Genomic DNA, 14250 nt, shown 5'->3' with positions numbered 1-14250 from the left:
GAGTGCAACCTGCCTGGGGCACAGAGGGAGGCAGCCCCTCAGTCCCAGCCAGAGGGGACAAGTCTTAGGAGCTCATGCACATGGGAGGTTGGAGGGATAGGGGTGGCTGTCATTCCTTGTTGTAGAGGGTTAGAAATCTTGATTCCTATTTGATTATTAGATCGGGTTTTTAGGTAATGCATATATGGGACAAAAGTCCTTGGATAGGAAGCAAGAGCCTACAGCTAGGGGGAAAGAGCCCATCTAATCAACCTGAATCACTGGACAGGTATGGGACTGTATACACTGATTGTTAATATAATGGGTTCACTGGAAGATTTTCTAAGAAGGAAACTTACATAGGACTAAAGCCTTTAATGTGGACAAGAGAACTGAAACAGAAAAAGGATTGTTGTGAGGACAATAACCCTTAATATAGCAAAACTTAAATGATGGGAAAATATGTGAGTTAAGATTTCCAAGGATGTTCTGCTAGATTAGTTAGTCCATGGGGGTTGTTCCACATTTTGCTTTAAGCTGTTTCTTTGAGTTTCTTAAGAAGTCAGGCACTTATAGGGCCGACCCCGTGGCGCACTCGGGAGAGTGCGGCGCTGGGAGCACAGCAGTGCTCCCGCCGCGGGTTCAGATCCTATATAAGGATGGCGGGTGCACTCACTGGCTGAGCACGGTACGGCCCATCACAAAAAGATAAATAAAAAAAAAAGAAGTCAGGCACTTTAATGATTATCTTATTATTTCTTTTGCATGTCACATGGCTTAGATTTATGACTTTTTTGATGGTATATTGTTTAAACCATTTTGAGACGTGCATGCATGGATGAAGATGGTTACATAGCCAATTTCTTTATGTTCTTACTATGATTGATGAACCATCTGTTCTTTTCTGTAATTTCTTTGTCTTTACAATAAAAACTGAAGCGAAAACTGACTCGGGGCTGTACCCAGTTTCTCCTGCTAACAGAGGAGCTGCTGAGGTGCAGTCCCTTCAGGCTTCTCATTGCATTCGTGTTGCTTTGAGTCATCTTTTTTCATCTCTGTTAAACAGCGAGAGGTGTAACACTTGTAGTTACAAGTCTGGGGGTCTTGAGCCCACCTAAGGCTGGGGCTGGGAGCTTCTGTGCACCATCCTCCCTTACCAAACTCCTACTCATCCCTCAAAGCCCCAGCTCTGGATGGAGGGTGTGATGTGTGTCCTGGGGGCAGGTCCAGTCTGACGACCCAGCCAACAGGGGTCTCTGTGATTGTCTCTCCATCTCCATCTCTCTGTCTTTGTCCCCTCTGTCACCCCCCCATTTAGCCCTGCCCCCCCACAGCATTTTTCTTAAGCCCCCCTCAGGTCCCCAGAGCAGAAAACCTCCCTGGAATGGGCCCAGGAGGAAACCATCCTTCTGCTTCCCAGACTCCCCACCCCCCTCCCAGCCTCCAGCTCTGTCATCCCAGGGAACTTCAGAGCTCAGGGCCCTCAGCTGGGTGGGATGAGGGGCCGCACTTTGAACATAATGAGAAAAAGCAGGTAGATAGACAAGAACCACTCAGATTGACCTGAACTAAGAAGATCCAAAGAGAATGTTGGTGGGGGGGGTGGAGCTATGTTACAAAACAATATTCCGGGCTGACCCCGGGGCTCACTCGGGAGAGTGCGGCGCTGGGAGCACAGCAGCGCTCCTGCCGCGGGTTCAGATCCTATATAGGACTGGCCGGTGCACTCACTGGCTGAGCGCGGTGCGGGCGACACCAAGGGTTACGTTCCCCTTACGGTCGCAAAAAGGACAAAAAAAATAAACAAACAAACCAATATTCCTGGGGTGGAGTGAGAGACAGTATTAACGAGGTTTTTAACACACCTAGAATACAAGTCTCCTGCTAGAGGTGGGTGAAGACCCAAGGCTTCATTTCAAACTCAGCTCCACCATATGCCAGCCTCGTGGCCCCGGCAGGGCTAGAACCTCTGGTCCTCAGCTTCCCAGCTGTGAAATGGGCTGACTCTTCACCAGGCTTAGTGAGGCAGTTTGCCAAGCCCAGCCCAGGGCTAAAGTGTCAATGCATTTAATCCGCATTAATTCATAGAATCTCATAGAATCCTTGGCGACGTGCCCAGTGAGCACTTAACAAATGACTGCTGAACCAGACAGGAGGGCCCTTGGCACAGTGGTGAGTTGTTACTGTTGGAAGGGCAGGCATGGGGGGAGAGAACGTTCCCAAATGGACATCCCGGTGTCACCAGTGCCCCGACCAAGAATCGGAACATTCCCAGCCCCAGGAACCCCGGGGGACCCCCATCACTCCCCACAGAGGCCACCCTGTCCTGATTGTAAGATTCTAAGAGCCTGTCCTGCTTGTTGCCTGCTTCTGCCTGTTACATAGATGCAATCACACAGCACATCCACTTTTGCCTTTCCCTCAATATGACGCTATCATATTTAAAATAAATCTTAAGGGTCTGGCCTGTTCGCTCCATTGGTTAGAGAACGCCAACCGAAAAAAAAAAATTGATGACAGCCTTGTGTTATACTGCCAAAGTCAAGGGTTCAGATCCCCATACCGGCCAGCCGCCAAAACACACACACACACACACACACACACACACACACAAAATAAAATAAAATAAATCTTTAAAAAACAGGGTTTGTAAATATTGAAAGTAAAAGAGGAAAAGTCAGCAGTGGCATCCAGGCCCGGAAAATGCACCTGTTTCTAATCCCCAAAGCCCGGCACCCGGGCTGGTCAGTCTGGCCCTAGGGGTTGGGTTGGGGGGGGAGCCCCTGGGGTGGGAGAGCCCCTCGGGCCGCGAGCCCACTGCGCATGAGCCACGAGTCATGGCTCTGCAGGGCAGGGAATCGGGATCCTGCTTTTCCGTAGGGCATAGCCAAGGCCCAGAGAGGGAGGCACCCTCTGGAAGCTACATAGCGGTCCCGGCTCACGGCTCACGTCTGTCTCATAGCTTTCCTAGGATACCTGGAAGGCAAACTCGCCTTTGCACATACAGTACCCTCCACCAGCCCTGACAGCGTCCACCCCCAATGCCCGTCCAGAGCCACTGTGACAGTGTCACCTCTTACCTGTCGGGTGGGGACCTTGAGCCGACGACGGGAGGGCAGGGCCAGGAGACAGCAAGAGGAAAGTCCCACTTATCTCCTTCCTGTGTGGGCCCCTTGGCTTCCTGATCCGCTGTCACTTACCGAAAGTCAGGGCTGTCTGGGGGACGGGGGCGGGGAGGCGAAAGGGCCCTGCCAGGGAGAGGCAGAAAGTTCCAGAAGCCTGTGCAGCAGTGGCCCTGCTCTGACAGACTGCTGGAGACCCCAGACCCAAGAAAGAGGTGACATCACAGAGAAGGTGATCACATGGGGATCTCTGCAGGCTCCAGACCCATTTGCAGGGCCCTGGTCTGGGCCCCAGTGCCTCAGTTTACCCATCTGTGGCATGTTCAGAACTAATTTTGGGCACCCAGTGGGACTAATTTTGCATCTAGGGAAAGACAACCAGGCTGAATTGGCCCCAGAAGGGGACAGGGAAGTTGCCTGAAACAGATGCCAGGTTCCCCTTTGAGCTATTTCCCCTATGATCCAGGAAAGAAAATGACCCACTTCTGATTCCATGCCCTGGGCCCAGCCCTAGAAAACCAGGCAGATCTGGCTTGCTCTCCTGGAGCTCATGGATAAGCCAAATCATCACTGATAACAAAGAAAACCAGTGTGACAGGACAGGAACAGACTGGGGCTCACCCCTGCAGCAGAACAAGGAACTGGCCAGGAAAGCTGTGCTCCAGGCAGAGGGCACAGCAGGGGCAAAGACTCTGGGGGGGGTGGTGAGCTTAGCAGGTTGAAGAGCAGCCAGGAGGCCAGTGTACGAGGATGAGATGAGGAGGAAGGGGACGGCTGGGCAATCAGCAGGGGCCAGATCATGGGGGTCCTGGTGGGTTTTGTCCTAAGAGTAACCTGGAGCCATGGGAGGGTTTGAAGCAGGGCTGATGAGATCTGATTTAGCACTGACGCTGCCCTGGGGAGGAAGGGCTGTAATGGACCGAAATAGGACCGAATGGTTAGCTCAGTTGGTTAGAGCGTGGTACTGATAACATCAAGGTCCAGGGTTCTGTCCCTGTACCAGCCAGCTGCCAAAAAAAAAAAAAAAAAACAAGAGGCCAGCTGAGAAGACCTCAAGCCAGCATCCTTGGTAGGAAACAGACCCCAGGAAGTAGATCTTTGGGAATAGATTTGAGAAGTCTCCTGTCTCTGTAACCCCATCACAAATCGTGCCACAAAAATGGCTTTGGTGAGTATTTTGTTGACTATAATCATTAAGTCACCCACAGACCTTATTTGGCACTGCCTGTGTTCAGGCAATTGGGGCCAAGGAAGACCCAATGTTTGCCCAGAAGAGCTGATATTGTAGTGGGGGAGCTGGCAATAAACAAATTATCACCCAGTAATGATTCCAGTGGCCCTTGGGGCCAGGCTGGTAGGAGTGATAACTGGGTCTGAGAGAGCTTTCTGGAGGAAGTGACTTTGACACTGAAATCCAAGGACAAATGGGAACAATCAGAGTGATCTAAGGGGTGGGGGTATGAGGAGTTCTGGCAGAGGACACAGCCCAGGCAAAGGCTGAGAGGCTGGATGAGCTCAGGGTGTTCCTAGGAAGGACAAGGTGGCAGCGACACAGATGAGACTCATTTGGAGGCATGGGTAGGGCTTCATGGGTCGAGGGAAAGGGGTGTAGATTGTGTCCTCTGCTCAGTGGAGTTGAGCAGACCTGTGGCAGGAAGTGCTACACGGGGATTTAGCTGTAAGGTTTTTCTTTCACTTCCTGGGTGGCTTCAGCAGAGAGGAATGCAAACATATGTTCCTATCCCTGGCCCCAAGAATGAAGCTCTGCCCTGAAGGAAGGACAGAGAGTTTCTGGGCTGCTGACAACTCCAATGTGATGGTTTCTGCAATACTTTGAGAATGAGCAGGAGGGGAGGAGTCAGGACAAAAGTGGCACCTTCATCTCAAAAGAGGAACATGTGAAAGCTCCTTAAGAAAGCTCTGGGGTTGACTGGTTAGCTCAATTGGTTGGAGTACAGACTTATAACCCTAAGGTCATGGGTTCAAATCCCCATACTGGCCAGCCATGAAAAAAAGAAAAAGGAAGTTCTGGGGTGGAGTCCAGAACATGCTCAAGAAAAAGTTGGGAACATCAGTCGGGCAAACATTCAAAATTTTCTGCTGGCAAAAAGCTCATAAATACAGCCAAAGAATAAACAACGGAAACTGGAAACAGTTTACAAGGCTTTGGTAAGTATTTTGTTGACTACAACCATTAAGTCACCTACACGCCTTATTGGGTGCTGCCTGTGTGAGAATAAAACAGAATGAACAAAGAAACTGTAAACAAATTCATGGATAAAAGATCCTCATTATATAAGATCCTAGAAAGCAATAATAAAATGCCAATAACTTAGCAGGATACGAATCTAGAAATCACAGAAAATGAAGTACAAATGGCCCTTAAACCCCCCCAAAAGATGCTCAGCCTACTGATGAAATGAAAATTAAAAGTACAATAAAATCACATGATCATTTCAATGTATGCAGGAAAGATTTGACAATATTCAACACCATTCATGATAAAAACTCTCAGCAAACTAGGTGTAAATGGGAACTTCCTCAAACTGGTAAGGGACATCTACAAAAAACCTACAGGTAATATTATATTTAATGGGGAAAGACTAAATTGTTTACTCTTGAGCTTGGGAACTGGACACGTGTGACCATTCTCACCACTTCTATTAAGCATTGTTCTGGAGGTCCTAGCCATTGTAATAAGGCAAGAAAAATAAATAAAAGATATAAACTCTGGAAAGGAGGAATTTAAACAGTTGCTATTTGCACGTAATATTATTGTTTATGTTGAAAACTCAAGGAAATTTACAGAATAACTGCTAGAACTAATAAATGAGTTTAGCAAGTTAACAGGTTTAAAAGTCAATCAAATTCAGTACAAAATTTAATTGAATTCTTATATACTAGCATCAAACAATTGGAAAATAAAATTTATTTTAAAAATCCCATTTGTAGCACCACTAACAAAGATAAAATACTAGTGTGATCTGAATATTTGTTTCATCCGAAAATTCATATGTTGAAATCCTAACACCAAAGGTAATGGTATTAGGGCTTGGGACCTTCTGGGAGGTGATTAGGTGAATGAGGGCACAGGCCTGATGAATGGGATTAGTGCTCTTATAAGAGAGGTGCCTTGCCCCTTCCACCAGGTAAGGACACAGAAAGAAAGTGCTGTCTGCAAGAAAACAGGCTCTCACCAGACACTAAATCTGCTAGCACCTTGATCTTGAACTTCCCAGACTCCAGAACTGTGAAAAATAGATTTTTGTTATTTATAAGCCACCCAATTTATGGTATTGTGTTATAGCAGCCTGAACAGACTAAGAGAAATAACTAAGGATAAATATAACAGAAGATGTCTAAGCCCTCCACACTAAAAACTACAAAATAATTGCTGAGAGAAATTCAAGAAGACCTAAATAAATGGAAAGATATACCATGTTCATGATTTGGAAGACTCAATATTGTTAAGATGTCTGTTCTCCCCAACGTGATCTACAGAGTGCAATTCTAATGCAATTTAATCTAAATTCATCAAGTTTTCTTTCTTTTTTGGGGGGGCGGTGGTGGAAACTAGCACAGATTTTAAAACTTTGCGTAGAATTGCAAAGGGCCTAGAATAACGAAGTAATTTTTTAAAAGAAGGTAAGTCAGAGGACTTGTCCTCCCTGATTTCCAGGACTTCTTGTAGAGCTGCAGTGATACAGACCGTTTGGTATTGGTGAAAGGATAGACATATAGATCAACAAAACAGAATTGAGATTATTAGACTCATGTTAATATAGCCAATTGATTTTTGACAAAGATGCTAAGGCATTTAAATGGGAAAAGGAAAGTCTTTTCAACAAATGATGTTGGAACAATTGGACATCAACAGTTAACACTGACACCTCACATCATACACAAAACCAACTCAAAATGGATCACAGTCCTGAATGTAAAAACCTAAAACCATTAGACTTCTAGAAGAAAGAAAAAAACAAATAGGAGAGGGGCTGGCCGGTTAGTGCACTTGATTACAATGTGGTGCTGATAACACCAAGGTCAAGGGTTCTGATCCCCATACTGGCCAGCCACCAAAAAACAACAACAACAAAACAGAAACAAAAGAAAAAAAAGAAAAAGAAAATAGGAGAAAATCTTTGCAACCTTGGGGTAAGCAAGGATTTCTTAGAAAAAATGTTTCCTAGTCTTAGAAAAAAATGATAAATTAGACTTCATCAAAATAAAAAACTTCTGCTCTTCCAAAGACACCACTGAGAAAACGCAAATGAAAGAAATGGACCAGGTAAAAATATTCGCAACACATATATTAAGCAAAGGACTTGTTTGCAGAATATATAAAGAACTTTTACAGCTTGATAATAAAAGACAAACAACTATAAGAAAATGCCCAAAAAGTTGAACAGACACGTCATCGAATAGGATATATGAATGGCCAGTCAGTGCATGAAAAGATGCTCAACGTTATTATGCCCACTGAAATGGGCAAAATTTAAAAAGACAGACAATAAGAAGCGTGGGTGATGATGCGTGGGTGACTCATACACTACTTGTGGAGATGTACAATGGTGCAGCCACGTGGAAAACCATTTGGCATTTTCTTAAAGTTAAACATAAAATTACCATATGACCCAGCCATTTTACCCCTAGGTATTTAGAAAGAAATCGGAGCATATGTCCATATGAGGACTTGTAAATGAACGTTTGCAGCAGCTTTATTTGTTAGAGTGTAAGATCTGTGCACCGTGCGCAAACCCCACACGTCGGGATGGCTCACCTCACAAAGACCATGAGACAGAGACCGATGCAATCAAGCAAGAGGAGTTTATTTCCAGCATGCTGGGGTCACTCAGCATTTAAGACAAAAGCGACTCTGAGCCTTTAACCCAAGAGCTTTTTATACAGTTTTTTTAGACAGACTTTCACAATAGGATGAGTTAGCCATCCCTATATAGGGATCCGAACCCTTGACTCGGTGTTGTCAGCACCACACTCTCCCAAGTGAGCCATGGGCTGGCCCCTCTAAGTTGCACATATTTAAAATGCACAACTTAAGCAGCTCTGACAAGTGTGTAAGCCTGTGAAACTATCGCTACAGTCAAGGTCAGAGAGCGTGGCGTTGACAACACCAAGTCAAGGGTTAAGATCCCCTTACCGGTCATCTTTTTAAGAAAAAGAAAGAAAGAAAAAGAAGTAAGAAAAATCTCAAATCAGTAATGTAAACTTTTACCTTAAGAAAATAGGAAAAGAGCAAACTAAACCCAAAGCAAATATAAGTAGGAAACAACAAAGATCACAACAGAAAAATATGCAATAGGAAATTAAAAAACAATACAGAAAATCAATAAAACCAAAAGTTGATTCTTTAAAAGATCAACAAATTTGCAAACCTTTATCTAGACTGACCAAGAGAAAAAGAGAGAAGACAGAAATTACTAAAATCAGAAATAAAGCAGGGGCATGGTAGAGCAGTTGCTTTTTCTGTTACGCTGAGGTGGGCTTTGAGGAGACAGACGTCCTCTTCTTTTTCTGCTCTCTGCTGGTGACTCTTTGTGTCACTGCGGTCAAGTGTCTGGCGGGCCACCTACACAGCAGCTGTGTAGCATCAAGCCACTTTTGCAGCAGCTGTGGCTGTGGTGGGCCACCCATGTGGAGGTGGTGTTTTCTGCATGCTCCTTGCCTGCTTCCAGGCAGAGGGGGCTGCCCTTGGCTCCTGCCTAGGACCCCAGGCATGCTCTCCCCAGTTATATCTCAATAAAGTTGAAAATGGGGGAGAGAAAGGAGTCACGAGGGCCCATTTCCCACCTGTCAGATTGACACAAATGAAAAGCATGAGAACTCAGTGTATTCTCAAGTCTCTGCAGAAACAAATTCTCATTCCCAGCTGTCAGGAGTGGAGGTGGCCCGGTCCTATGGAGGGGATCAAGCAGAAGCTGAAGAAACTGCCCTGGGAACCAGCTGTGCTCCCTGTAGGGACTGAGCCTTCCAGGAATGAGACCTACACAGTGTTAGTTATTCATGGCAGCATTCTCTGTAACAGCCACCAAGTGGAAACAACCTAGATGCCCAGCTACAGGGGATTCACTGAATAAGCTATGGCCATTCTTACCATGCAGTATTATGCAGCTGTGTAAAAGGATAAGGCAGCACAAGTGCAAAGATCTTCAATACATTGTAAAGGAGAATGGAAGCTACAAACCTGCCTACGCAGCGAGCTTGTTTGTGTGGAAAGGGAACAGATAGGGAGGACTTTCCTGTATCTGCATAATCTCTGGAGGGAAACATTAGTTACTTGTTCCAGGGGTGGCTACCGGGCAGGGAACCTGGGGAGCCATGAGAGGTCAAGGAGAGAGACTTAGCTTGTACTGTTTACCTTTCTGTGCCTGTTGAGTTCTGTATTTGTAAATGCATTTCGATGATAATAACAGTGTTTGAAAAATAAGGATTTTATCAAACAAAAAAGCGTATTTAACCACATGGGATAGAAAAGGAAATGGGAGTTATTGGAGCTGCTGTGCAGAGGTTGATCAGGAACCAAAACAATCATATTGATAATGAGAACAGCAAACATAGTAAGTGTTCCCCGAGCACCAGGTGCCAACACTGGCATTTCACAAGCGGCAACTCATTTGACCTCACGACGACCTCAGAGACACGCACTGTGATCCCCACTTGCAGAGGAGGAAAGTGAGGCTCAGAAAGGTCAAATGACCAAAAGGAAAAGGCTCTGGCTTGTTTTGCATCCCCTTTGGACGATGCCCTAGGACACCTGCCCTCCATCCACCCCCACATTACGCTGAGAAAAGGGAGAGGGGAACCCGACCCCAGCTGGGGCTGGTGGAATAGTTGCATGGGCACGCCCAACAGACACTTCCTGCCTCACTTTTTCTGCCTAGCACACATCTCATTCTGCCATGGTGCATGTTGTCCTTACGTATCTTGTTTTTGTCCATTTCCCCCATTAGAATGTCAACTCCCACAGGGCGGGGATTTTCATTTGTCCCTGTCACAACTGTGTCCCCAGTGCCAGCACAGGGCCTGGCACATAGTAGGTACCGAATGAATGAATGAAGGAGTGAGTGAATTAATTTGGAGACAAAGCCTCAGGAGGGGTGGGAGCAGGGACAATTGGGGGCAGGAGAGGAGGGGGCAGGGGTCAGGGCCTGGGAGGGGTGGGTGGCTTCCAGGAGTTTGGGGGATGATGAGGAAGCAGGAGCAGACTTTTGGCAGACTCCCGGGGCTCCGGCCTGGCCCCAGAAGGATGGAGGCGCCACAGCCAGACAGGAAAGGAAGGGGCGGGTGGGCATTGTCGACTTGCAGCAATCCAAGCTGAGGTGTGGCCCAGCATACGGATTAACAAAGGGCCAACATGTAACTAAGTACGTAAACAAATGTTTGAAACAAACATTAGGCAGAACATCACCACACCCCTGCTCCCCCCGCGTGCCACATCCCCTCCTCTCCAGCTGCAAGGTCATCCCGACCTGGGCCTTGGAGATAGAAGGGCCAGGCTCCAAAGCTGGGGCTGGGCCTCGTGGCCCTCACTCCCCGCTTCCTCCTCCTCCCTTCTTCTGCCACTCCCCTTGTCGCCGCCGTCCTCTTCAGTTCCCTTCCCTTGTCCCCTTCTCCTGCCCTCCCAAGATCCAGTCCGCTTCCCAGACTCCGCCTTGCATTTTCCAGTATCTCTTTCCATCCTCCTGTCTCCTCCCCGCAGCTTGGGGAAACTGAGGCCCAGAGAGGTGTGTTCAAGCACAAAGGGAGGGGCGGGGCCCCAGCCTCCCCAGTCCCAACAGACGTAAGCCATTTAAATCTCACGACAACGCTATGAGCTGAGGACCATTATTGGCCTCCTCTTACGGATGGGGAAACTGAGGCCCGGAGCGGCGACGCACCGGGAGTAACCGATGGGATTCGAACCCGTCTGCACCCAACACCCGGGTCCCTCCTCTTGGAGACGGCCGGGCAGAGCAAGACGACGGTTCTGCTGCCATCTGGTGGACGCTCGCGGCAGTGCCGTTCAGACGGAATAGCCTCTCAACCTGACATCCTGCCCAGGGAGGGGACCCAAGCCGGGGAAGGGCTGGCCAGGTCCCCTGGCCTCTCCCGAAACCCATCATGTCCCTCTCCCTCCAGTTTTCTGAATTTTCATGACCTAAGTGTCCACCAGGAAGGCACTGGCTAACTAACACTCTCCCGCCTGTGTTGGGCTGAAGATTTCTTCAATGCAAAAAGTTAATCGGCCAACCTTACAAGAAAGGGAAAGTTCTCACTTGGGAGAGCAAGGTGCTAATAACACCAAGGTCAAGGGTCTGGATCTCCATACTGGACACCCACCAGAAAAAAGAAAAGGAAGCGGGGGGAGGGGAGGGGAGGGAAAGATTCTTCAGGCTGAAAACTAGGGACCCCAAACGTTTTTCAAATCCATGTGTACAACCAAAGACCACACATAAAGATGATCACCCGGGGCTGGCCAGTTAGCTCACATGGGAGAGTGCCATGCTGAGAACACCAAGGTCAAGGGTTCAGATCCCTTTACCAGCCAGCTGCCAAAAACAAAAAAAAAGATGATTATGTGGTTATAAAAGGCAACATAAATGCATGTTTCTTCACTTCTTATCTCTTAAATCATTTAAAAATGAATTGTATAAAAATATATTAGTTGTATTTGGGGACCTATGTTTAAGAATAACAGCACAAAGGAGGCGAGGGAGTCACGCTCTGCTGGGATAAGGAAATGACACCAGATGGTAACTCTAATCTGCAAAAACAAATAAAGAGAAACAGAAATGCAAAATAAGAAAATTAATAGAACAAGCTCTATAAATATACACTTGCTATCCTTTATTTTTTTCAGCTTCTTTAATACACATAAAATTGTATTAAGTGGCTAGCCAATTAGCTCAGTTGGTTAGAGCACGGTGTTATAACACCAAAGTCAAGGGCTCGGATCCTCATACTGGCCAGCCGCCAAAAAAAAAAAAAAAAAAAATTGTATAAAGTAATAATTACAACAATGTATTGATGGGTTTGTAACATACACAGATGTGCATAACAATAACAGCACAATAGTAACAATAACAGCACAAAAGAAGATGGGGAAATGGGCTGTATAGCAGTAACATTTCTATTTCTCATTAAAATTAAGGGAGCATAAATCTGAAGTAGACTCCAAGTTAGGACATTTATTGTAGGGCTGGCTGGTTAGCTCAGTTAGTTAGAGCACAGTGTTATAACACCAAAGTCAAGGGTTCAGAACCCTGTAACAATAAGCTGCCAAAAAAAAATTTTTTTTCCAGAGGACCCAGAAAAGCCAAAACAATCTTGAAAAAGAAGAAAGTTAGAGAATGCACACTTCTCAATTTCAAAACTTTCTACAAAGCTACAGTGAACAAAACAGTGTGGTACTAGCATAAAGACAGACATATAGATCAGTGCCATAGAATTAGGAGCCCAGAATTAAACACATTTATTTTCAACAACAGAATTTAGTGGGGGAAAGAATAATCTTTTCAACAGATGGCGGTGGAACAAATGGATATCTGTATGTAAAAAAATTAATTTGAACCCCAACCTCATACCACATACAAAAATTAACACCAAATGGATCAAAGAGCTAAACATAAGAGCTAAAATTATAGGGCTGGCCCGTGGCTCACTTGGGAGAGTGTGGTGCTGACTACACCACGTCAAGGGTTAAGATCCCCTGACGGGTCATCTTTAAAAAAAAAAAAAAAAAAAAAAGAGCTAAAATTATTACATTCGTAGAAGAAAACAGGCATAAGTGGTTTAGGCAATAGTTTCTTAGGTATAACACCAAAAGCACAAGCAACAAAAAGAAAAAATAGATAAATTGGACTTCATCAAAATTTAAAATTTTTTTGGGCCGAGCCCGTGGCGCACTTGGTAGAGTGCGGCGCTGGGAGCGCTGCGACGCTCCCGCCGCGGGTTCGGATCCTATATAGGACTGGCCGGTGCACTCACTCACTGGCTGAGTGCCGGTCACGAAAAAGGACAAAAAAAAAAAAATTAAAAATTTTTGTGCTTCAAAGGGCTCCATTAGGGAGTAAAAGGACAATCCACAGAATAGAAAAAGTTTACAAATCATGTATCTGATAAGAAGCTTATATCTATAGGATACATAAAGAACTCTTACAACTCAATAGTAAAAAGACAACTCAATTTTTTTTTTTTTTAAAGATGACCGGTAAGGGGATCTTAACCCTTGACTTGGTGTTGTCAGCACCACACTCAGCCAGTGAGCTAACCAGCCATCCCTATGTAGGATCCGAACCTGTGGCCTTGGTGTTATCAGCACCACACTCTCCCGAGTGAGCCATGGGCTGGCCCTAGGACAACTCAATTTTAAAATGGGCAAAGGATCTGAAAAGACATTTCTCCAAAAATTATATACAAATGGCCAATAAGCACATGAGAAGATGTTCAAGATCATTAGCCGTTAGGGAAATGCAAATCAAAACCACAATGAGATGCCACTTCACACATCCAGTAGGATGGTTATAATAAAAAAGAAATGTAATAAAAATGTTGCCGAGGACTTGAAGAAGTTAGAACCGTCGCACATTGCTGGTGGGAACGTAAAATGATGCAGGCATAAAAACGTAATTTTTGCAGGCAAAGAATTAGGATACGACCTAGCAATTCCACTTCTAGCTATATACCCAAGAAAAATGAAAACATACATGGACACAAAGATGTGTATGCAAATATTCTTAGCAACATTATTCAACATAGCCAAAAAGTGGAAAAAACCTAAATGCCCATCAATGGATGAATGGATAAACCAAATGTGGTATATCCATGCAATGCAATATTGTTCAGCAATAGAAAGAAATACTAATGCACGCTACCACGTGGATGAACCTTGAAAACACTGTACTGAGTGACAGAAACCAGACACAAATGACCTCATTTTGTACGATTATGTGAAATGTACAGAAAAAGCAAATCTATAGAGGCAGAAAGTAGATTTGTAGTTGCTTTAGGGCTGGGGGAGGAAATGGGGAGAGACTGCTAAGCCTAAGGGGTTTCTTTTGGGGAGGATGAAAATGTTCTAAAATTAGGATATGCACATATTAAATATACATGAATGTGCACATTCATTAAATAATATTAAAATTGTGCACAC

The sequence above is a fragment of the Cynocephalus volans genome, chromosome 10 (genome assembly GCF_027409185.1).
Source record: "Cynocephalus volans isolate mCynVol1 chromosome 10, mCynVol1.pri, whole genome shotgun sequence".
In the NCBI taxonomy this organism is placed as follows: domain Eukaryota; kingdom Metazoa; phylum Chordata; class Mammalia; order Dermoptera; family Cynocephalidae; genus Cynocephalus; species Cynocephalus volans.
Note: the sequence above shows the minus strand (reverse complement) of the source record.